A 23,507-nucleotide genomic window follows, 5' to 3' on the forward strand; every position below is an offset into this window, starting at 1 on the left:
AGCTAATAAACAAATTTAGCAAAGTAGCGGGATACAAGATTAATGCACATAAGTCAGTAATGTTTCTATATGCTAGAAATGAACAAACTGAAGAGACACTCAAGAAAAAGATACCATTTTCAATAGCAACTAAAAAAATCAAGTACCTAGGAATAAACTTAACCAAAGATGTAAAAGACCTATACAAAGAAAACTACATAACTCTACTAAAAGAAATAGAAGGGGACCTTAAAAGATGGAAAAATATTCCATGTTCATGGATAGGAAGGCTAAATGTCATTAAGATGTCAATTCTACCCAAACTCATCTACAGATTCAATGCAATCCCAATCAAAATTCCAACAACCTACTTTGCAGACATGGGAAAGCTAGTTATCAAATTTATTTGGAAAGGGAAGATGCCTCAAATTGCTAAAGACACTCTAAAAAAGAAAAACGAAGTGGGAGGACTTACACTCCCTGACTTTGAAGCTTACTATCAAGCCACAGTTGCCAAAACAGCATGGTACTGGCACAAAGATAGACATATAGATCAATGGAATCGAATTGAGAATTCAGAGATAGACCCTCAGATCTATGGCCGACTGATCTTTGATAAGGCCCCCAAAGTCACTGAGCTGGGTCATAATGGTCTTTTCAACAAATGGGGCTGGGAGAGTTGGATATCCATATCCAAAAGAATGAAAGAGGACCCCTACCTCACCCCCTACACAAAAATTAACTCAAAATGGACCAAAGATCTCAATATAAAAGAAAGTACCATAAAACTCCTAGAAGATAATGTAGGAAAACATCTTCAAGACCTTGTATTAGGAGGCCACTTCCTAGACTTTACACCCAAAGCACAAGCAACAAAAGAGAAAATAGATAAATGGGAACTCCTCAAGCTTAGAAGTTTCTGCACCTCAAAGGAATTTGTCAAAAAGGTAAAGAGGCAGCCAACTCAATGGGAAAAAATTTTTGGAAACCATGTATCTGACAAAAGACTGATATCTTGCATATACAAAGAAATCCTACAACTCAATGACAATAGTACAGACAGCCCAATTATAAAATGGGCAAAAGATATGAAAAGACAGTTCTCTGAAGAGGAAATACAAATGGCCAAGAAACACATGAAAAAATGTTCAGCTTCACTAGCTATTAGAGAGATGCAAATTAAGACCACAATGAGATACCATCTAACACCGGTTAGAATGGCTGCCATTAAACAAACAGGAAACTACAAATGCTGGAGGGGATGTGGAGAAATTGGAACTCTTATTCATTGTTGGTGGGACTGTATAATGGTTCAGCCACTCTGGAAGTCAGTCTGGCAGTTCCTTAGAAAACTAGATATAGAGCTACCATTCGATCCAGCGATTGCACTTCTCGGTATATACCCGGAAGATCGGAAAGCAGTGACACGAACAGATATCTGCACGCCAATGTTCATAGCAGCATTATTCACAATTGCCAAGAGATGGAAACAACCCAAATGTCCTTCAACAGATGAGTGGATAAATAAAATGTGGTATATACACACGATGGAATACTACGCGGCAGTAAGAAGGAACGATCTGGTGAAACATATGACAACATGGATGAACCTTGAAGACATAATGCTGAGCGAAATAAGCCAGGCACAAAAAGAGAAATATTATATGCTACCACTAATGTGAACTTTGAAAAATGTAAAACAAATGGTTTATAATGTAGAATGTAGGGGAACTAGCAGTAGAGAGCAATTAAGGAAGGGGGAACAATAATCCAAGAAGAACAGATAAGCTATTTAACGTTCTGGGGATGCCCAGAAATGACTATGGTCTGTTAATTTCTGATGGATGTAGTAGGAACAAGTTCATTGAAATGTTGCTATATTATGTAACTTTCTTGGGGTAAAGTAGGAACATGTTGGAAGTTAAGCAGTTATCTTAGGTTAGTTGTCTTTCTTACTCCCTTGTTATGGTCTCTTTGAAATGTTCTTTTATTGTATGTTTGTTTTCTTTTTAACTTTTTTTTTCATACAGTTGATTTAAAAAAGAAGGGAAAGTTAAAAAAAAAAAAAAGAAAAAAGAAAAAAGACAAACAAGGAAAAAAAAAAAAAAGATGTAGTGCCCCCTTGAGGAGCCTGTGGAGAATGCAGGGGTATTCGCCTACCCCACCTCCATGGTTGCTAACATGACCACAGACATAGGGGACTGGTGGTTTGATGGGTTGAGCCCTCTACCATAAGTTTTACCCTTGGGAAGACGGTTGCTGCAAAGGAGAGGCTAGGCCTCCCTGTATTTGTGCCTAAGAGTCTCCTCCTGAATGCCTCTTTGTTGCTCAGATGTGGCCCTCTCTCTCTGGCTAAGCCAACTTGAAAGGTGAAATCACTGCCCTCCCTCCTACGTGGGATCAGACACCCAGGGGAGTGAATCTCCCTGGCAACGTGGAATATGACTCCCGGGGAGGAATGTAGACCCGGCATCGTGGGACGGAGAACATCTTCTTGACCAAAAGGGGGATGTGAAAGGAAATGAAATAAGCTTCAGTGGCAGAGAGATTCCAAAACGAGCCGAGAGATCACTCTGGTGGGCACTCTTACGCACACTTTAGACAACCTTTTTTAGGTTCTAAAGAATTGGGGTAGCTGGTGGTGGATACCTGAAACTATTAAACTACAACCCAGAACCCATGAATCTCGAAGACAGTTATATAAAAATGTAGCTTATGAGGGGTGACAATGGGATTGGGAATGCCATAAGGACCAAACTCCACTTTGTCTAGTTTATGGATGGATGTGTAGAAAAGTAGGGGAAGGAAACAAACAGACAAAGGTACCCAGTGTTCTTTTTTACTTCAATTGCTCTTTTTCACTCTAATTATTATTCTTGTTATTTTTGTGTGTGTGCTAATGAAGGTGTCAGGGATTGATTTAGGTGATGAATGTACAACTATGTAATGGTACTGTAAACAATCGAAAGTACAATTTGTTTTGTATGACTGCGTGGTATGTGAATATATCTCAATAAAATGATGATTTAAAAAAAAAAAAAAGTAAATGAATAATGGGAGGGGAGAAGTATGAGATATTTTGGGTGTTCTTTCATACTTTTATTTTTATTTTTATTCTTATTTTCATTTTTATTTCTTGGAGTAATGAAAATGCCCCCAAAATTGATTGTGGTGATGAATGTACAACTATATGATAATGCTGTGAACAACTGATTGTACACTTTGAATGACTGTATGGTATGTGAATATATTTCAATAAAATTACATTAAAAAAAAAAAGAGAAGACTTTTCTTCTGAACAGAGGTGCTATGATCTGTAGGCACAATGTGAACTGTGTTAAAGCCCAAGAGTATAACAAGGGTTATGACATATTTTCAGGAATTGGGTTAGAAGTTAGATAATAGAGAAACGGAGTTTGCCATCAAAATTTTATGTTCTTCAGACATTTTAATAACTTATCAATGCATCTTTTCCATTTACTCTGTTCTTCTAAAATATCTAGGCAATAGCAAAACACAAAAATAAAAATTTTTCATGGTTAGTAAAATGTAAACAGTATTCAATCTCTCTAGAAACAAAATGAGGAATTCACATTGTCCAAAATGGTGCTGTGAAAATAGTAAGATGACTCTTAGTCACTTAAGGTTTTACTGCTTTTTTCATTTCTAGAAAATAAGAAGGGACTTGTAGATTTCTGACTAAGAATCCTATTCTCTTCAAGTAAAATAATAACATGGGGTTGAAGATTGTGACAAACTGTATTTTTCCAAAGATGGCTGTTTCCATTCATAGCCCACCCCACATGCTCTTCTTAAAATGTGACATTGATGCTCCTCCATTAAAAGGTAGAGCTCTATGTTCCTTCCCGTTGGACCTAGATGGACCTTTCTAACTGCCTTCAGCAAGAGTACAGCAGAAATGATGTTATATTACCTTCAGTGCCAGACTACAAAAGGCAATTTGGCTTCCATCTCTCTCTTTAGACATACACCTTTGGAGTTCCCTGCTCCTGGATAAGAAGACTGGCGATAATGAAGTCTCAATAAAGCAAAAAACACATTGAGATAGAGACAGATGGCCTAGAAGCCCCAGCTGTTCTAACCCCTGCCTGTTCAAATCTTCTCTGCCCAGCCTCCAGACAGTAAGTCTCCAGATGATTCCAGCCCCCAACTTCTGGACTGCCCCAGACATGTTGAGTGGAAAAGAAATGAAGTCTCTCACTATAAGCAAACTAAATGTTGTTTTAAACCAATAAGCTTTTAGTTGGGTACACAGTCATAGTAACTGTATAGGGATGTCCACTCTACATATTTAACTGGGGCCAACAAATAAGGACAGAAAATAGCTGCTTAAAGCATTCATTCATTCCTAAATTCCCACAAATATTTATTACATATCTATTATGTGCTAGTCACTAATGCCAGGAAGTGCCTGCATAGTGGTAAGCCAAACAGGCAGCCTTTGGCTCCATGAAATTTAAAGCATTTGAAATGTACTGACAATAGCAGGCCTATAAACAGCTTTTGATATTCTATCACCATGGGAATTATTAGAAAAATCTAGGAAAAAATCATTGTTATATAAATGGTGATGGAAATAGCTGACATCTTTCCTTTCTCAACAGTGACACATACCCCTCTGCCAATCAAAGCTCTCTGTTCACAGGAAGACAAAATAGTCAGAATTTGCTCTAAAGGACAGTAGGGAAGCAGAGTATGTAAATGAGATTCTCAGAATCTTGCAATCAGATAGTGTTTTCCAGATATCTCTTTCTTCATATTAAATCATTTATAACAATCACCATATTGGGATGATAAGACATTTTATAGTGTTTTGAAACCTTTGGGTCAGATTGGTCAGAAAAGAATAATTCTAAAATGACCTTAACATTGCTTGATTCAGTGAATAGATAAGGCTGGGAGTCCCAACCCAAATTTATTGTGTAATTTGGATGGTTCTAAGCTATTTTAACTTTCTTCATATGCAATATACTTCTCATAAATAGCAAAGCCAAGAAAAAATTAGAGAAGCTTTGCACATTCTCATTATGCAAAGTTAATCCAAATGGAGGCTCTAATACTCTTTTCTATACCGTGATAAATCTCCAAACAGCTGAGAATTTTTATTGGGAGGATGAAACATATTATTCCATTTAGATTATTTCAGAATTGAAGGATATGGCTTATTCATGCTGCAGATGATAAAGCCATGTGGTCAGGTTAATGCTAAAATTGACAAATGCTATGCCAGATTTGAGACTATATGGGAAATTTTAATTAGAAGTTTATGAAACCCTGAAAAATCTCTAAAGGGTTTATCCTTATGAGTGAACTTAAAGCAAATTTAGAGCTAATATATTCACTAATATGCAAGCAGTGATTAAGAGAAAACAGGTGGCTGGTACATAATTTCCACAATGGTCTCCTTTTTAAGGCTAGCTATGGAAGCACAACGTCAGTCACTTGCAGGAGGGCCTGTGTTTTCACTTGACAAACAACAATCAGGTATGTGCTTCATTTGTCAGAAAACATGGATCCCTAGTCAAGCTTTATGTTACTTTTGTCTGAGACATTTGAATCTTTCTCTACAAACTACTTTTAGAAATATTTGTTACTCCCACTATTAATTTATAATCATTCTACTTTCTTCACAGATCTGTCAGTGAATTTGACTGACTACAGAATTGCAAGAGAAAAAGATGCATTGTTCAAGGAAAGGGGGGAGACTAGAGGCATTGATTATTGATTTTACATGCCAGAGTGACATTTTTTTCCTTGAATAGTATCTTGCAGGTTGCTCTAAGGTGCTAAAACACTATTACCATGGAGTAACACCCCAGCTATAAAGGGGTTCTAACAGATGCAATAAAACATTTTTAAAATATGCTCTAAAGGAAAGATAAATCCAATGGAATTCACATAAAGCCTAATGCATTAAGTACAGTCTGTGCTTAATAAATGCATTACTCATAAAATATACATTCACAAGTTCTTTCTTATCAATAAAGCAATCAAGCTCAGCATAAGATTATTCAGAAACTCTGCTCCCTCCCATACAAAAATATAATCACATAATTCTCTTTTTAAATCATGCGTGGATGAAAAGTAACAAGAAAAGGTTACCTTTAATATTTCATCATATAAAAGTACTTCATATTTAGCTTACTACAAATACTGCATGTTTTTTTGTCTTTCATGTTTCCCAGCATAGAAAGGGGAATAAATTCCTAACCCAGGAATTGATCTTAAAGCAGATTACAGATAGGTAATTGAGAATAGTTAGTTACCCTAAAGCATTTAGGGCCTTTCTGTGCTACAAAGACCATATTTTGATTAGCAGTAAATGGACATAATGCTAGTTACTGATCTCTAAAGGAATTTGACCCTGTGTTTGTTTCTTTAATATTCTTTCTCCATTTGTCAGACTGAACAACCCACATCCCATGTATGAGGGGTTAGGCATCCAAATCACATTTCTCCAGCAGAGTCTGACTAGAGCATTTCTTAAGGATTAAATTGGGTGCTGGCAATGTGGTGTTCTCTGATCTATTATTTTCCATCTGGCCAAATTACTCTTTAACTGCTGAGTAGCCCCCTACCCCTGCATTTCTCCAATCCCCATTCTATTGATAAACAATGGATTATCAGGTTGTCAGTTTTGGTTCATTCCAGAACAGAAGGCAGATTCTATAGAATATTTGAAATTTGACGGCATTCTTGTAGCCAAAATTAAGGTTTATTAATTGTAAGAATAAGGGAGTCATTAGAAAGACAAACAATGCAACAGCAGCTTTTGCTTCCTCCTACCCACACTTTACCCCACCCTAGTTTAAATTGTTTATGCTTACTTTCTGCCCACCAGCAAACCATATGGTTCTTCCCAGTACCTGCTAAAGCATCTTTGTATATTTGGCTAGCAAACATCTCATTTGGAAAGGCAAGTACCAATTTACATGAGGCAGGACTTTGTATATCTCTCACATTCCTTTTTCTTTCTGCAGGCAAGACACCACAGGTCTCATTTTGCAATCACTGATGGTTTGAAGCTGTGTGTACCCCAGAAAATCATGTTCTTAATTTACTCCATTCCTGTGGGTGTGGCCCCATTGTAATTAGGATCTTTTGGTGAGCAGGAACTTAAGTTGAGATGTGGCCACTCATTCAGGGTGAGTCTTAATCTTTTTGCTGGAGTCCTTTATAAGAGGATGAAATTCAGAGAAAGATACACAGAAGCTGAGAAAGAAAGATACAGAAGCTGAATGAGAAAGGCACAGAAACAGAGAGGAAGCCTCTGAAGCAAGATGCTGAAAGCAACAAAGCCCAGAAGACAAGGGAGAGACCAGCAGATATAGTCATATGCCTGGCCATCTGCCAGAGGATCCCAGGATTACTAGTAGCCAGTCTTTGGGGAGAAAGCATCACCTGTTGATGCCTTGATTTGGACATTTGCATGACCTCAGAACTGTAAGCTCAGAGCTTAATAAATCCCCATTGTAAAAGCCAACTTATTTTATGGTATCTGCATTTCAGCAGCTTTAGCAAACTAAAAACAATCCTTATTAAAAAAGTATGATCCTGGTTGTTGGGGAGGCTCATTAGTGCCATTTCCCTGTTATGACTGCACATCTTGGTAAGAAAGACTGGGCCATAATGAAACCCAAGTGCATTCCCTATAGGCCTTGCAATTTAGATCTTCATTTGCTTTTGTGAAAAATGATAGCCAAGACAGTGGACACTGAAAAACACAGTTAGCCCCTTGTTTTCCCATTAATAGAAGAACCCTATTACTGCATATATGACTTTCAGGGAAAGAATAAGAAGAAACTAACAATGTAATACTTTGTAACATGATTGCTAAGACCAGACAACAACCATGCTCAACCATGGGGCATTAGCAGTGGATCAAAATGTGTACAGGAATAGACTCAGAGAATTGTCTCCTCATTGGCGGTAAAACCCTGTTCTCTTGGGTGATAGTGTCCAAGACAGTCACTCTTCCCTAGTCTTCATGTCCCCTTCCCAAAACATTAGTCATGTGGTGTCTTTATCTGGGTCATCCACTGCCAAAACTTATTTTGGTTAAATTAAAGATTAATTTTCCAAAATAAAGGAAGTTGTAGAAATAATATTATTATTTGAATATGCCAGGGCTGCTATGAAAAACACCCAAAATGGGTTGGCTGAAACAAGAATTTACTGACTCACAGTTTGGAAGGTTGAAGACCAAAGTCATGGTGTCAACCAGGCCGTGTGTTTTCCTGGTGTGGGGAGCATGCTGGTGATGGCAGCCCTCCATCACATGGCAATCTCTCTCTCCTCTCTGGCTTCTACTTCTGACTTCTACTGGTTTCTGGCTTCCTTGACTACATCCAAATTTCCTCTCTTCCTAAGGCCTCAGGTAATATGGATTAAGACCCACCCTGATTCAGTTTGACCATACTTCAACTAACATAACATCTTCAAAAGCTCCTATTTACAAATGGATTCACATCCACAGGAACACCAGTTAAGATTAAGAACCTGAGGGGAAAGATGGCAAAGTGGTGAGATGTGGAAATTAGGTACTCCTCTAGGGCACCTGGTAAATAGCCAGAAACTATGGAACAGCCATTTCAGGGACTTCTGTGACTGGTCACACATCATACGCCAGTCTGGAATGGTGGAACAGCTAAGATTGCAGTGAAGATCTATAAGTTTCCCTGGTCAGGGGATGGCACCTGTCCCCTACCCCAGGCATGGCAGACTGTCTTGGAGCTATTTCTCTACAGGAAAAAGAATCTGTGCTGGGAGCAAGGAGGGTGGCTCAAACTGGCCCCAACTGCAGAATTAACTAACAAATTCAGACTGCTGAACAAAAGCTACAAGCACAGATAAATCAAGAGCAGGAATTAGTCTGGAAGAGAGGAGGCAGGACTAGCAACAACAACAACAACAAAAAGCAGAGACTTTTGGAGTTGGATGTGTTCAGAATACTGGAAAAGGGCTGGGCTCCAAGAAAAAGGGGCACATAGAAATAGGTACCAATTTGATCTCTTGCTTACAAACCCAGGGAGCTGGGGTCTGGCTCTGAAAAGGGCTTTTCTTCTTCTTCTTCTTCTTCTTCTTTTGTTTTTTTTGTTCTCCAACTCTTTATCTTTTTACTTTTCAATAGCCCATCAGAGCTCCTGCTTCAGCACTGCCCTGGGCAACAGCAGAACTAAAGTTGTCTGAGAGTAACTTATTCAGGTGAAAGTAATAATAGCCTGAAGGGTGTATCTTTAAATAGTCTATACTAGGAATGACAAAATTGGGGAGCTGGGAAAGGCCTTGAAAAGAGATTTCTTTCTTTCTTTCTTTCTTTTTAATAACTATTCTAAGTAGCTCATTTCAGAAAGCCTCAGATATTTGCAATTGGCAGCTGGACCCAGACAAGAGCAGAGCTAAGATAGGACTAGCTATCTAGTAGGAGATACAATTCCCTAAAGGGCATAACTTCCCCAAGTTAAGGGGGGGCAGCTCAAGTGGTGATCCTTCTTCAGAGAATTCAGACCTCAGGGGCTGGAAAACAGAAATCACCTTGAGTCAGCCATGCCCCAGGCAGGGACACGGTCTGTGGAGAATTAAAGGCATCTGTGGCATCTCTTCACAGTGGTGGGGAGCTGTGGGCCGACAAGAACCACCTACTGGATAGGACAGGAAAAGCACAGTCTAGAGGCTTCACAGGTGCGTCTGACAACCTGAGGGGTCTCATTCTCAGGGAAACATCATACCCTTCTCCTGAGACTTGGACCAGTCTGGACTGGGAAAATCTGATTGGGGTCAATCATATCTGGAGACACCCTCTCACAAAAAGGTTACATAGAAGCAGGGAAAGAACCAGAAAAACAAGAGCTGAAAATTTCTGAACATCTAAACAGAAGCTATGTTAAAGGTCTAGAATAAGTTGAACTGAACGCCAAAGAACAGATAGAGAACAAAGTTTTTTACCTAGGATTTACAAGAAAATCCTAGGTAAAAAAGTGAAAATAGGCTCCAGAATAAACTAATCAAGAAAATCAGATGCCTTGACAGCTAAAAATAATGAGCCATACTAGGAAATACAAAAATATGGACCAGCCAAAGGAACAAACTAACACTTCAACTGAGATACAGGAATTGAACAGCTCATTAAAGACGTTCAAATAAATCTCCTAAATCAAATCAATGAGTTGAAAGAAAATGTGGCAAAAGAGATAAAAGATATAAAGAAGACACTGGATGGCCATAAAGAAGAATTTGTAAGCTTGAAAAAACAAATGGCAGAACATATGGAAATGAAGGCACAATAAAAGAGATGAAAAACACAAGGGAGACATACAACAGTAGATTTGAAGTGGCAGAAGAAAGGATTAGTGAACTGGAAGACAGGACATTTGAAATCATACACACAAAAGAGCAGATAGGGAAAAGAATGGAAAGATACAAAGGAGTTCTTTGTATCCCTTTGTAAAAGAATGGAAAGATACAAGGGTCTTAGGGAACTCAATGACAACATGAAGAGCATGAATATATGAAGAGAAGGGAAAGGGGCAGAAAGAATAATAGAGGAAATAATCACTGAAAATTTCCCATCTCTTATGAATGACATAAAATTACAAATTCAAGAAGTGCAGCATACCACAAACAGAATAGATCCAAATAGATCTACTCCAGGACACTTACTGATCAGATTGTACAATGGACAAAAGACATGTACAAACACTTTTCTTAAGAAGAAATACAAATAGCTCAAAAAAAAACTAAAAAATGCCCAACTTCACTGGTTATTAGGGAAGTGCAAATCAAAACTACAATGAGCTATCATCTCACACCTACTAGAATAGCCATTATTTTAAAAAAAACAAAAAAAATTACAAGTGCTGGAGAGGATGTGGAGAAAGAGGCACACTTATTTACTGTTGGTGGGAATGTAGAATGTAGAATGTTGCAGCCACTCTGGAAGGCAGTGTGGCAATTCCTCAGGAAGCTAAATATAGAATTGCCATATGATCCAGCAATTCCATTACTCAGTATATACTCAGAGGAACTCAAAGCTAAGACATGAATGGACATTTGTAAACTGATGTTTACAGTGGCATTATTCATGATTGTCAAAAGGTGGAAACAGCCCAAAAGTCCATCAATGAATGAGTGGATAAGCAAATTGTGGTATATACACATGATGGAATATTGCGCAGCTGTAAGACAGAACAAAATCATGGTACATATAACATGGATGAACCCTGAGGACATTATGTTGAACAAAGTTAGCCAGAAACAAAAGGACAAATCCTGTATGGTCTCACTAATATGAGTATAGAATGTTCAACAGGATTGACTGTATAGATCCAGAAATGGATAGCATGATACTGTGTGATGGTAGCACAATATGGAAGATCACTGAACATAGATGTATGTAAGTAAAGTTGAAAGACAAAGGCTAGGAGCAAGTATGACACCAGAAGGAAAGATAGATGATAAAGACTGGGACTGTATAATCTGGTGAAATCTAGAGTGGTTAATGATGGTGACTAAATATACAAATATAAAAATGTTTTTACATGTGGGAAAACAAATGAATGTCAACCTTGCAAGGTGTTGAAAAAGAGATGGTATTGGGGAAAAAATATAATCAATGCAAACTGGAGTCTGTGGTTAACAGTAACATTGTAATTTGTTTTCATTAACTGTAACAAAGACAATATACCAAAGCTAAATGTCTGTGAGAGGGGGATATAAGGGAGGGGTATGGGATTATTGGTAGTGGTGTTGTTATCTGACCTTATTATTGTACTGTATTTTATTGTAATTTTTTACCTTTTTCATTATTCTTTTTTACATTTTTTGGAGTAATGAATATGTTCAAATGCTGATTGTGGTGATGAATGCACAACTATATGATGTTACTGTGAACAACTGTACACTGTAGATGATTGTATGGTATGTGAATATATCTCTATAAAATTGCAGGGAAAATATAAACAGGGATACAAGTGCTGTTGAAAACATGGAGAGAGGGATGTACCTATTTACTGTTGGTCGGGAAATAGAATGGTATAGCCTATCTGGCGGACAGCATGCTAGTTCCAAAAGAAGCAAGTATGTGGGTGCCATAAGGTCCTACAACCTCATTATGGGGTATATACTTGGAAGATCTGAAAGCAGGGACATGAATGGACATTTGCACGCTGGTGTTTATGGCAGCAGTATTCATGATTTGCAATGGATGTAGGTGACCTAAGGGTACATCAATTGATGAACACAATGGTGAACTTAGGTGTATGCTTATAATAGAATATTGAGCAGCTGCAAGAAGGAATAAAGCTGTGAGACACGCAACTAGGTGAATGGATCTTGAGGACAGTATTTTGAGTGAAGTACAACAGAAACAAAAAGACAAACATTATAATGCCTCACTAATATGGGCTAACTATAATGTGTAAATTGAATTGAATTGAATCTTAGAGCACAGGTTATCAGGGGGAGGCTTATTGTAATAGTCCCTAGATTGTAAGCTTTTACAGCAGTCACATCTATTCCTGAGCTGTAATGTTTATCTCCAAATTCTGAGATGCTGAGCTCTTTGTGTATAATCTGGTTGGTCTCCAGAACTTAGGGTATCCATGTGACACCTGAAACTCAGAGCTAGATCTTGGCAGCTATGAATGTCAGTATTACCTCATACAGTTAAAAAAAAGCTGAAAATGAGTTCTGACTTCAACTAGAGATATGAATGAAGTGGATCTAGCTAGGATGAAGGCAAACCAGGCCAAAGAGTAAAGGATGATACTGACTGTGTTTTAAAACTTCAAATACTGTGAGAGAACAAGGGAAGTGATGTTTATTTGGTGCAGGATCCGTATTTTCTGTAGCACATAAAATAATTTAACTTGCATGGTCAGTTTATTCAAACACCATAATTATAAAGAACTTTGAATAGGAAGTGAGATCTGGTAGGTTTGTACAGGTTAGCGTGAAATCCCAATACATCCCAAAGTCATTTGGGCAGAGAATAAAAATGTATTTGCAGGGCCCCCCTGAGGAATTGTGGAAAAATGCAGAAATGTTTGACTTCTCCACCTGGGTTATTATTGATATTCTCACAAACATTGAGGACTACCAATTTAGTAGGCTGAGCCCTCCATCTTGGGGCTTGCCTTTATGAAGCTTGTTACTGCAAAGGAGAGACTAAGCCTACTTATAATTGTGTGTAAGGGTCACCCCCAAAGAACCTCTTCGTTGCTCAGATGTGGGCTCACTCTCTCTCTCTAAGCCCATTTGGCAGGTGAACTCAATGCTCTCCCTCCTACATGGGACACGACTTCCAGGGGTGTAAATCTCCCTGGAGCATGGGATATGGCTCCCAGGGATGAGCCTGAACCTGGCATTGTGGGATTGAGAAAATTGTCTTGACCAAAAGGGGAAAGTGAAATGAAACAACACAAAGTTTCAGTGGCTGAGAGATTTCAAATGGAGTTGAGAGGTCACTCTGGAGGGCATTCTTATGTGCTATATAGATATCCCTTTTTACTTTTTTGTGTACTGTAATAGCTAGAAGGAAATACCTGAAACTGTCAAACTGCAACCCATTAGCCTTGATTCTTGAAGAGGATTGCATAACTATGTAGCTTACGTGGTGTGACTGTGTGATTGTGAAAACCTTGTGGTTCACACTCCCACAATCCAGTATATGGACAGACAAGTAGAAAAATGGAACAAAAATTAAATGAAGAATAGGATGGGACAGGGGGAATGCAATGCTTTGGGTGCTCTTTTTAACTTTTATTTTTATTCTTATTTTTGTTTTTTGGAGTAAGGAAAATGTTCAAACATTGATTGTGGTGATGTATGCACAACTATATGATAGTACTGTGCATAGCTGATTGTACACTGGATGATTGTATGATATGTGAATATAACTCGATAAAACTGAATTTAAAAAAAAAAGATTAAGAACCAATTATCACAGTTCTGAACTTGGAAAAAATGAAGCAGAATTGCTTCTATAGGGTGAGTAATCCAGAATTCCTTTAAAAAAAATAATGTGTTTCTACACCTCTAATTAGCTGTGTGTGTGTGTGTGTGTTTCACATTCATGAAGTATTTAACAGAGTAGGACAGCACAGGGTGGAAAGCATGCTGGTCTTGCAATCCGAAGACCTTATTTTGTCTCACTGTCACTTAATCACTGGTGACTTGGACGAATGCTTTAACCCCGCTGGGGCACTGTTTCTAGCCTTACACTCCTCATGGACTTGCTGTTTTTAAAAAAGAAATAAAATAAAACATAAATAGGAGTTTTCTGGAATTAATTGGACCTGAGAGACCATTTATATCATTCTCTTTATTTTATCTGAGCAACTTTAAGCAAAGAAAACCTAAATAACTTTATCAAGTTCATCCAGTACCTAAGTACCAGAAATAAAATTAAAACCAAATTGAGATGATCTAATAAGATAATCTGTATATAATTGTTATTATTCATGTAGTTTATAAAAATAAAAACTAAGACAACACATTTATCACAATTAAACTAAAATCCAAACACTTAAATGACTGTACATAATAAATGGCATTTATAATGTACAGTCCCAAGCTTACCTTAAAAGATTCTGGCTGAATAACAGTATTTTCTGGGCTTTCTTTGCTTCCTTTCTTCAGTATTTTAGAAATATAAAAGAGGGTTGAGACATCACTCATAGAATATTGCTATATTAATGGGATATATAAATCAAAACTTTAAAATTTCTTATCACTCCATTGAATAAGATATCAAAATCTTTGTGGTATAATCAAATTGATACATATCAGTGCTTGGTTTCATTTTTCCTAAGATTTTCTTTCTTTTAAAAAATAAATAATTAAATGCAATGTGGTATCTTGAATGGTTCCTTGAACAAAAAATAATGATATTAGTGGAAAACAATAGTGAAATCCAAACAGGGACTCTAGTTTATTTAATAGTAATATGCCAGTGTTGATTTCTTAGTTTTGACAAATGTACCATGATTAGGTAAGAGGTTAACATTAGGAAAAACTCGGACAAGGATATATGGGAACTCTCTGTACTAATTTTGCTTTTGTAAATCTAAAATTATTTTTTAAAAAAACATAAAATTTAGAGAAATTGGTAAATGCTGAGGGTAAAAGAATATTGGGTCAACCAAAATGATCTTCAATGATCAGGAAAATGATGGAAGAGGGTGGCTTCTGATAAAAGAATGAACAAATAGGGGAAGGGAAGGGAAGGGAAGGGAAGGGAGAAGGAAGAAGGGGAAAAAGGTGTTGTTCCAACTCTTTACACTCCCTAAACCCACAAATGGTCTGGTTCTTGTATTTACTCATTTAATCCCAACAAAATGAGTTACTTTCTGTTATTATCCCCAATTTTAGAGATGAGTGAACTGTGCAGCAAAAAATTTAATCACTTGCCAAAGTCACTTGGGTAATACGTTGTGGGGACATGATTAGAACTAGGTTCTATTAAACACCAGGCTTTGCAGCAACAGAATGACTTGCTTCCCTTTCTGTGAAATTTTAATTGGCTGTGTCCCGATAATTATTTATAATGATTATTGAAATATTTCTTTCAATTTTCCCTTGCAACCTTTTCATTTCCTTGTCATATTCAGGAGGTTGAGTTCAGAATGGACTACATGAAAACTCTTAAGCTAGACTCAGGTCTTTGAATCTTGGCTGAAATGAAGCTGGTCTGCAAAGGACATAAATGGAGAGATACCCTCTCCCCATTTTGTATATTTTAGTTCCTGGGACCCATAGCAGCCCAGTTTGTGTCTCAGGTCTCACAACCCACCCACCCCACACCCATCCCCCAAGAAAAGCTCCTTTTTTTTTTTTAAATTTACAGATCTCTTCCTCTAAGCTCAGAACTAGTCAAAGGGGCAGGACTGGGTAGTAAACAACACCAGTGTATTCTGTAACACTTTTCATCTTTCTGCTTCATCCTATTCCATTTTTTCTGCCTTTCCTGCTTCTATCCCAGAGCTTTTATGACACTTCTTTCTCAGAGGCTACCTGATCCATCCCATATCATCTCCCACAAAATGGAGCCAAGAATCTCTGAGCCAACATATCACTGACTGCCCAGACTCCGAATCTAGGTTGAGGCTCAGCTGGGACACCCTGCTGTATAAACTAATATGGTAGGCAAGCAAAAAGTAGAGAAGAAAGCATAGTATTCTGGAGAACTTAAATAGATGTGCCTTTTATGTCAGATCCTTGAAGTTTTCTGAGAAAAACTAAATATCTATGAATAGAAACATCTTTCTGCACATCTGGAGAAAACTTAATAAATATCCACTGCTATTTAGCAATTTCAAATTTACAAATAAAAAAAAGAATTATGTTTGGAAAGGTGCAGCATTTGCCCCAAGGTAGCTCCAGCTGCATTTATGCCTGTATTTCCTAAACCTGCTATAGTGACAGTCCCAGGAGACACAGCTCATTTAAAGATAAAATATATCCATATCTCAACATCTGCAAATGAGAACAGCCCCAGAGAGCTGTGGTGAGAATTAAATGAGATAATGTCGTGGAAATACTTGAAAACACTGAAGAGACTCACCATTGTTGTTGGTGTAGGGCTGTCTCACCTCCTAAAACAGCTGATGTAAGATTATATGGTGAGGTATTAATTGGCATGTTTTTCTCACCCTTCCTTTTTGCTCTCTAATCATCTTTCCTTCAGGTAGCTCATTGCCATAAGGGCAAGCATTAGAGAAGAGAGATATAAAATCTTTGGCTTTAAAGGTCAAAAGAGTCTAGTCCTTCAGCAAGCCGGGGGTAAGTGTATAAATACTTAAAATAATAAAGAGAAACGCTTTTTCCTCTGTCTTCAAGTCTCACTTAATAAAGATCATCCAATCTTGGAGGAAAGGTGAATTGGAGAAGAAAGGGTAGCCCTTTCCCTATCTTCTAGCCTCAGAGTCCCTGGGAAGGAAATGTTGAAGCCCAAGATAAAGTGGGAGATCCATGGGCAAAGGGATACTATGCTTGTTTCCCTCCTGGAGCCAGAGGAGTTGTCCATATGGGAGTAAATAAAGATAGCTGCATAGAAATGCCCAGAAGGAATGTCACAGAGCCACAGCATGCCCCAACAGGTTGCTGGGAATTGCCAGTTTTGGGGGTTTGTTTTTCATTTCTCCCTTATGGCAGAAATTAACAGAAATGAGATACACAAACCTAAGGATCCTCAGAGTTAGGATGAAAGAATTCATCTACAGACATCAATATTGTATTCCTGAGTTCTAAACTCAACTGTCATAAAAAGATGACAACAAATGAGGTCCAGACAGCCCAGGCACACTCCTCTGTCCACTGGTCTCACAGCACTGAGACATTGCCCCAGTGCTGAGAATAATAATCAAAGTGAAGAAAGAGGAGAGGAAAAATCCTGATTTCCTTTTAGTTTAAACTTAAAATGATTTTTTTTTTAAAAATCACTGAATTTGACTGAATTTACCTGTAACAGTAAGGGAGAGAAAACACCTTTCCTGCATCAGGTGGGAATATAGCATGAGATAGAAATTAAGATCAAATATAGGCAAAGAAAGTTATAATTTTGCACAAACAACTGTATGCACTGTAAAAAAATATGATCTGCTATCCTCTCTCTCATAAGACAACATTGTATAAAATGGAATAGCTGTCCATTCAGAGATCCTACTCTAAATTTCTTGCATACATTTATATTCTTTGGACCCCAATTGCAACCTTCTAATGCTTTACCTAGTCCATAGCATTATTAAGTCATTTGATAGAAATGAAAAACAAAAAATATAGGGAAGTTTTCCATGAAGTTTATTTAATTACTATTTTGAAAATGCAACCACTGACTACAGCAGTTCTACTTGCAATTGCAAATATTATTTTAGCTTATTTCCATTCTTTTACTTGTTATCACACGTTAACTGACCGATTTACAACCCTGTGGTAACCTATAACCAAATGCTTGCCCCAGATGGCTTTTATCAGTTTTTGAGGCTTCTTGAGCCTGTGCTTGTATACTCCCTATTAGCTATAACCAAAACATCACCAATAAATATATGCCAACTTAAATAACATCACTATCTCCGCGTCCCTTTGTTTGAGTCCCATAAAAAGCCTAAGCTCTTTAGACTTGGGGAGACACATCTGAGTGGGGTGGTGGGGCTACTGTCTTCTTTAAGGGTCAACCTTGCATTAAACTCTTTCTTTTCTCAAAATCCCTATGTCACGACATTGACTTCTGCGCATGTCAGGCAACAAGCCCTTGTTTGGTAACATAGTCCTTGTTTTTCATTTATCTCCACCGCTCCACACTCACAATTAAAAAAAAGAAAAAGGAAAACATAGAAACCTCCCCCTACAAAATTGATGATAAGCCTTCCTTCTTAAAGGTACCGGCATATAAAATGCGGAAGTAAATCCCTAGAGAAAAGTAAATTCTGCTTTTACGGTTATTGTTCAAAAACTGTTACTCCTCTCCCCTCCCCGCCTCAATGGAAGGAGTGTTCTTCCCTATTGCCACGCAACTTGCTTTGACCAACAGAATGCTAGAGACACGACACCACAGGCTTGAGGGGGGAGTCTGTCTCAGCGGGATCTGCAGTTCCACTAAGAACTCCCCTGCTGCAATCTCCAATCCACCAATTCCTCCAGGCCACCCAAAGACATGTAGGAAGTAATAAATGATTATTTGGGCACTGAAGGTTTGAAGTGGCTTGTCAGCTAGAAATAACTGATGATGTAGGGCTTTAATCTCACTTGAGTCTTAACCCTCAGCTGGTAATAGTAACTTTGCCCAGAATGGTTGGGTGACTTGTGTGGCAGAGCGAGAACTCCATTCCTATTCACACACAGACTGATCCATGCTCATGAAGACACAGTTACCTCTGTTTGGCCATGCTTTGATTTAGAAAATTATCAGCATATTGCATGTCCTCCCAGCCTTGTGCTTGGGTCTGGAGCTGGCTCCAGGCGGAAAGATGGACTCCACAGCCAACCACAATCCCTAGGACCTTTTAGTCAATGCTCGGTAAGTGTTACAGGCAGGGTGCTTTCTCCCATAATGAAGATAACCATCCTTTTGCTTTTAAGTGGCAAGGTGTGAGTGTCCAAGACTTTTAGCATTGGACATCAAGCGCTTTCAAGAAAAAAGAAAAAGAAAAAAAAATAAAGGCACAAAGATACTGACAGGAGATCTAATAATTTACTTTGATGGCAAGTGAAAATGGACCAAAATCATGATGGTCATTATGGGAATTCTGGCACTGTCTTTGCCTGACAATAAATGTGATTATGCCTGTGTAATAGAAGGGATCTAAGTGTGTCTGTTTGTGAAGGGAGCAAGGACATGGAGAGAGTATGGGAAGACAGGTAGCATTAATGTTAAGTGGATAGTGTGCTTGAGAAGGGATAATATGTCAACATATCCCAGAAAGCTCACAGACTTCAGAAGTTCAAAACACACCCACATGTGCACACACATGCACATACAAATGTGTGCACAAAACAACAATTAAAACAGACCAAAAGGTAGCATGAAATGTAGGGCAAGGGATTCTGTGGATTCCATAAATACTTTCTCTTAAAATTTAATCTATCTGCAAACAAACTGAGCTATATTTCTCTTGGGAATATGACTTTATCCTAACTTTTTCCAAAAAGAATTAACATTCTAAACAATATTGTAGTAATTGTATATATGTCTTCTAACATAAAATAAAATATGAAAGGCAGGAGGAAATGTGTGTGATATAGTACCCAATCATACTGTGTGTGGTGTTAAAGAATAAAAGTTTAACTATTTTAGAAATATTCAAGGAAATAACAATGACCATATTTTCTCATTGCTATAAGTAAGGAATTCCCATTGAAGTCAATGAGGTTTTTATAAAAATCAATGGCAAATTATGGTCTTTAATGAAAGAGGAAATTGTAATTATGGCGCTGCTGGTAGCATTGCTATAGTTAACGCTGAGCGGTCTTTTCCATTATCATTTATCAGGACTTAACAGCTCAGCTGTTTTGAGTCCTACTTGGCAGAAACGTGATATACAAGTCATCAGGCAGGATGTAATTAGTTATTATTATTGTTATTACATGAAGAAATATCTTAATCAGTAAAGCATTTTTAAATTATGAAGGAATTTTTTTTTTTCCTCGTGACTGGTACAGGGGTAGGGCAGAAGAGAGAAATTAGGAGACATGCTTAAAAGAAAGTAAATTGAGTGTGGCAGTTCCCTCAATTGGAATAACCCATTTTCATTTGATTGTGTGCACCAGTGTTGTCTGTTATGAAACAGAATCTCAGAAAGCAACTCTGTGGAAAACTCAAGAGGGTCAGTAACTCTTCTCAACATCTTTTTCTATTACAGAGATAAGTGCATGCACAATGCACTTAAATGACCACAAAGCAAACTGCTCCTAGAACTTCTCAGTAAAATCTTCTCACTTGACAATCTCAGTCTTGCTTTTCTGGAGAAAGTGGCAGGGATCAACTTCATTTCCAGGTCTTATGATTCAAGTTCAGTTTTCATCTTACTAAACTTTTTCACCTCCAAATTCACTCTCATTATCTTCTCAACACCCTCCAATAGGGTTTCTATCCCCTTCTTTCAAAGAAACAGTTCTTGTCAGGGTCCCCAACAACTTCCAATGATGAATCCAATGGCCACTGCTCTGTCCTCATCTTTTAAAACCTCTCATTAGCATCCAATGCAATTGGGATCTTTCTCCTTGAAGCCCTGTCTACTCTCCACGTCCATAATCCCTGGCTCTGTGATGTAAGTGTTCTTTATTCTTCCTTATGCCCTTTGATGGGCCCTCCTTCTCTGCTCAGCTCCTAAACTTCCTAAGGCTCAATCCTGGGCCCTCTTTTTTCCTCTTTCTTGGGCATTCGCATTGAGTCCCATGGCTTTTTCATCCCCATGCTGATGTTCATGTGCCAACCCTGACTTCTCTACAAGAGTAGGCATGAATATAAACTATCTACTCAATAATTCCATGAATGTCTAATAAGCATCTTTTACTCAACATGCCCCAAATAAACTCTTGCTACCCTCTCCTCAGATAAATACATTATGCCTTCCCTATTTTTCTCCATCTCAGTGAATTTCACCACCCTTCTTATAGTTATTGAAATAAAAAAGGGTGTGTCATTTCTGCCTTTCCCTTGCCTTCTACTTACAATCTTTCAGCAAATCCTAATGATGCTGCATCAAATAATATCTGAAATCAGTCCACTCTTTTCAGCACCAGTGTGCCAGGACTACAATAGCCTCCTACCTGGGCTCCTGGCTTCTACTCCATTTAATAACTAAAGTCATTTTTTTAAACATATAAAGTTACTTCCAGTCTTCAAAATGCTAAAAAAAAAAAAAAAAAAAAAAAAAGTTAAAACAACACACATACACACACACAAAATCTTCCTACAACTCTTCAAATAAAATCCAAATTCTGTTCCATGTTCTAATCATGCCTTCATGCTCCTCATTCTCCATCCTTACCCCACATGTCTCACACTCTCACACTCTAACCAGACACACTGGCCCTCCTGTTGCCCTGAGCATTCCCACTCCAGCTGGATGTCATGTCAAGGCCTTTGCACTTGCTGTCTACCCTGCCAGGAACACCTTGAATTTTGCATAATTGGTTCCCACTTATGATTTATTTCTCAGTTAACTGTCAGCTTCTTAGAAAGCCCTTCCAGATTAAGCATTTGCAAAGTGATCCTGACAACAAAGCCTAAAATATTTACTATCTGACCCTTTAAAGAAAACATTCGCCAACCTGGCTTGTACCAAAGATTATGCTCTTTTCATTCCACCATATTGCCTATCTATCTAGCACAGGTCTGATACTAATATTTAATGCTGCAGAATGCATAATCATTTCACATAAAAGCTATTATATTTGTGAGAGAAGTCAGAATAGAAACATCCATGATGTTGGTTATAAAACATTAACCAGTTATTTTAATTTTATAACATTCTCAGTTTTGTTCTCTCCTTAAATTACTTTGTTAGAGCAAAAGAAAATAAATTCAAGTGTGAAATAGACGTAAACATCGCCTTGTTTTTCCTATTTACTCTGGTAAAATGTAAAAATCAGTAGTAATAAGGAACAGAAAACTTCTCTAGAAGACTTAAAGGAACAGAGCAGATCTGTAGTGGAGGACTAAGAATGCTTTTCTTGACACACACACACCTTGTTTTCTCAGTCTTATTCATTAGTTATCATATTTTCAAAAGGCATATTCTTCCTAAAGGCTGAGCATGTCCTAAGAAAAAGAAAGAGAAAAATAAAAGATTACCCCAAAATCAAACTGAATCCTAGTATGGTCCACCACTAATGGAAAGCCAATTAAAACGCAGTGGGTGCAGACTACAGAATAATATGTAGCAGTCAGAATTAACAGTGACATGGACATTTCTTAAACAGCCCATGTTGAGTGCAAAAACAACAAAAAAAAATAGGAATAAATTAATAACACCATTTTTGAAATTAAAAACAGATACAGAACACTACATATTTTACAAATGCACATGCAACATAGATATCAAATACGTGAGCATGGGTGCCTTTGGGGGAGATGGGTGTGGAGGTCAGGAAGTGGCGGTGTTGAGGGGAGATAAATAAATAAAACAAGAGGAGGTTTGCAACCAATGATGAAGGTGAGCCAGGAGTATAAGTGGTTCAATTACTTGCATGTGAGATACATAAGCAGGTAGGCAGGCAAACAGGAAAGGAGGGAGGGAGGGAGAAAAGAAATGGGCATGAGTTTGGAAGTAGGAAAATATAAATGAATGGGAATATAAGTCTCTTCTGAGCTCATCACTTCATTGAGTTTTTGATCTCTAAGTCCTTCAGGATGTAACCCTGACTGAGCCTGGACTAAAGCCACAGTAGTAGCTCAGGTTGCTGGGATCAGAGAGGCAAAATAGAATCAAGTTCGACACACATAGGGTAAAGAAACAGTAAGGAGCTCCCAGTGTCCTTTTTCTTTTTTACTAAGCCTCAGACTCTATCCTGACTTATTTATGCCATCTACTGGTCCTTTCAATTACTTGTCTTTCCAAAACTTTCACTCTTGTTGTTTGACTTGGATGATTTTACAGTTAGTTGGGAGCCAGTACTGAGATTTTTACTTAAATACTCAATATCTTGCTAAAGACATCTCTGACACAACTTTTGCCCCTTTGCCTGCTTGTTTGAATATAAGTGTTTCTTTATTGGCAAAATTCTACAGAATTGATTCCTTTGTTAGAAATACTCTTTCAGGGAAAAAAGAGGATACAGTTTCTGATGGAGACAGGGAAACAATTTCCCAAATTTGTTGCAAATATCAGTTCTGATTTTGCTTTTCCAAAACTAAAATCTTGCCTTCATTGCCAGTGTTATGTCCACCTAAAATGTAATCGTAACACTTTCCCATTTGAAATCTTGAAATATTTGCAGAAATTGGCTAAAATCTTGGGGATAGATTTCTAGGGGTTTTTTAAATTAACTTTAAAGTAAATTCTGAACTA

At 37.8% G+C, this 23,507-nt stretch overlaps 1 protein-coding gene across 1 annotated transcript in view; it reads right to left on the bottom strand.

Moving 5' to 3' along the window:
* Window positions 1-17,775: 17,775 nt before the first annotated feature.
* Window positions 17,776-23,507, bottom strand: part of IFI44 (interferon induced protein 44) — a 49,530-nt gene continuing 43,798 nt past the window's right edge. Inside the window, exons 10-11 of the transcript XR_005215332.1 lie at window positions 22,186-22,258; window positions 17,776-21,344 (exon numbers count right to left, since the gene is read on the bottom strand). The gene's annotated coding sequence lies outside the window, so the exon portion shown is untranslated. The remainder of the gene's footprint in view (window positions 21,345-22,185; window positions 22,259-23,507) is intronic.

Source organism: Choloepus didactylus, chromosome 2, assembly GCF_015220235.1.
Source record: "Choloepus didactylus isolate mChoDid1 chromosome 2, mChoDid1.pri, whole genome shotgun sequence".
In the NCBI taxonomy this organism is placed as follows: Eukaryota; Metazoa; Chordata; class Mammalia; order Pilosa; family Megalonychidae; genus Choloepus; species Choloepus didactylus.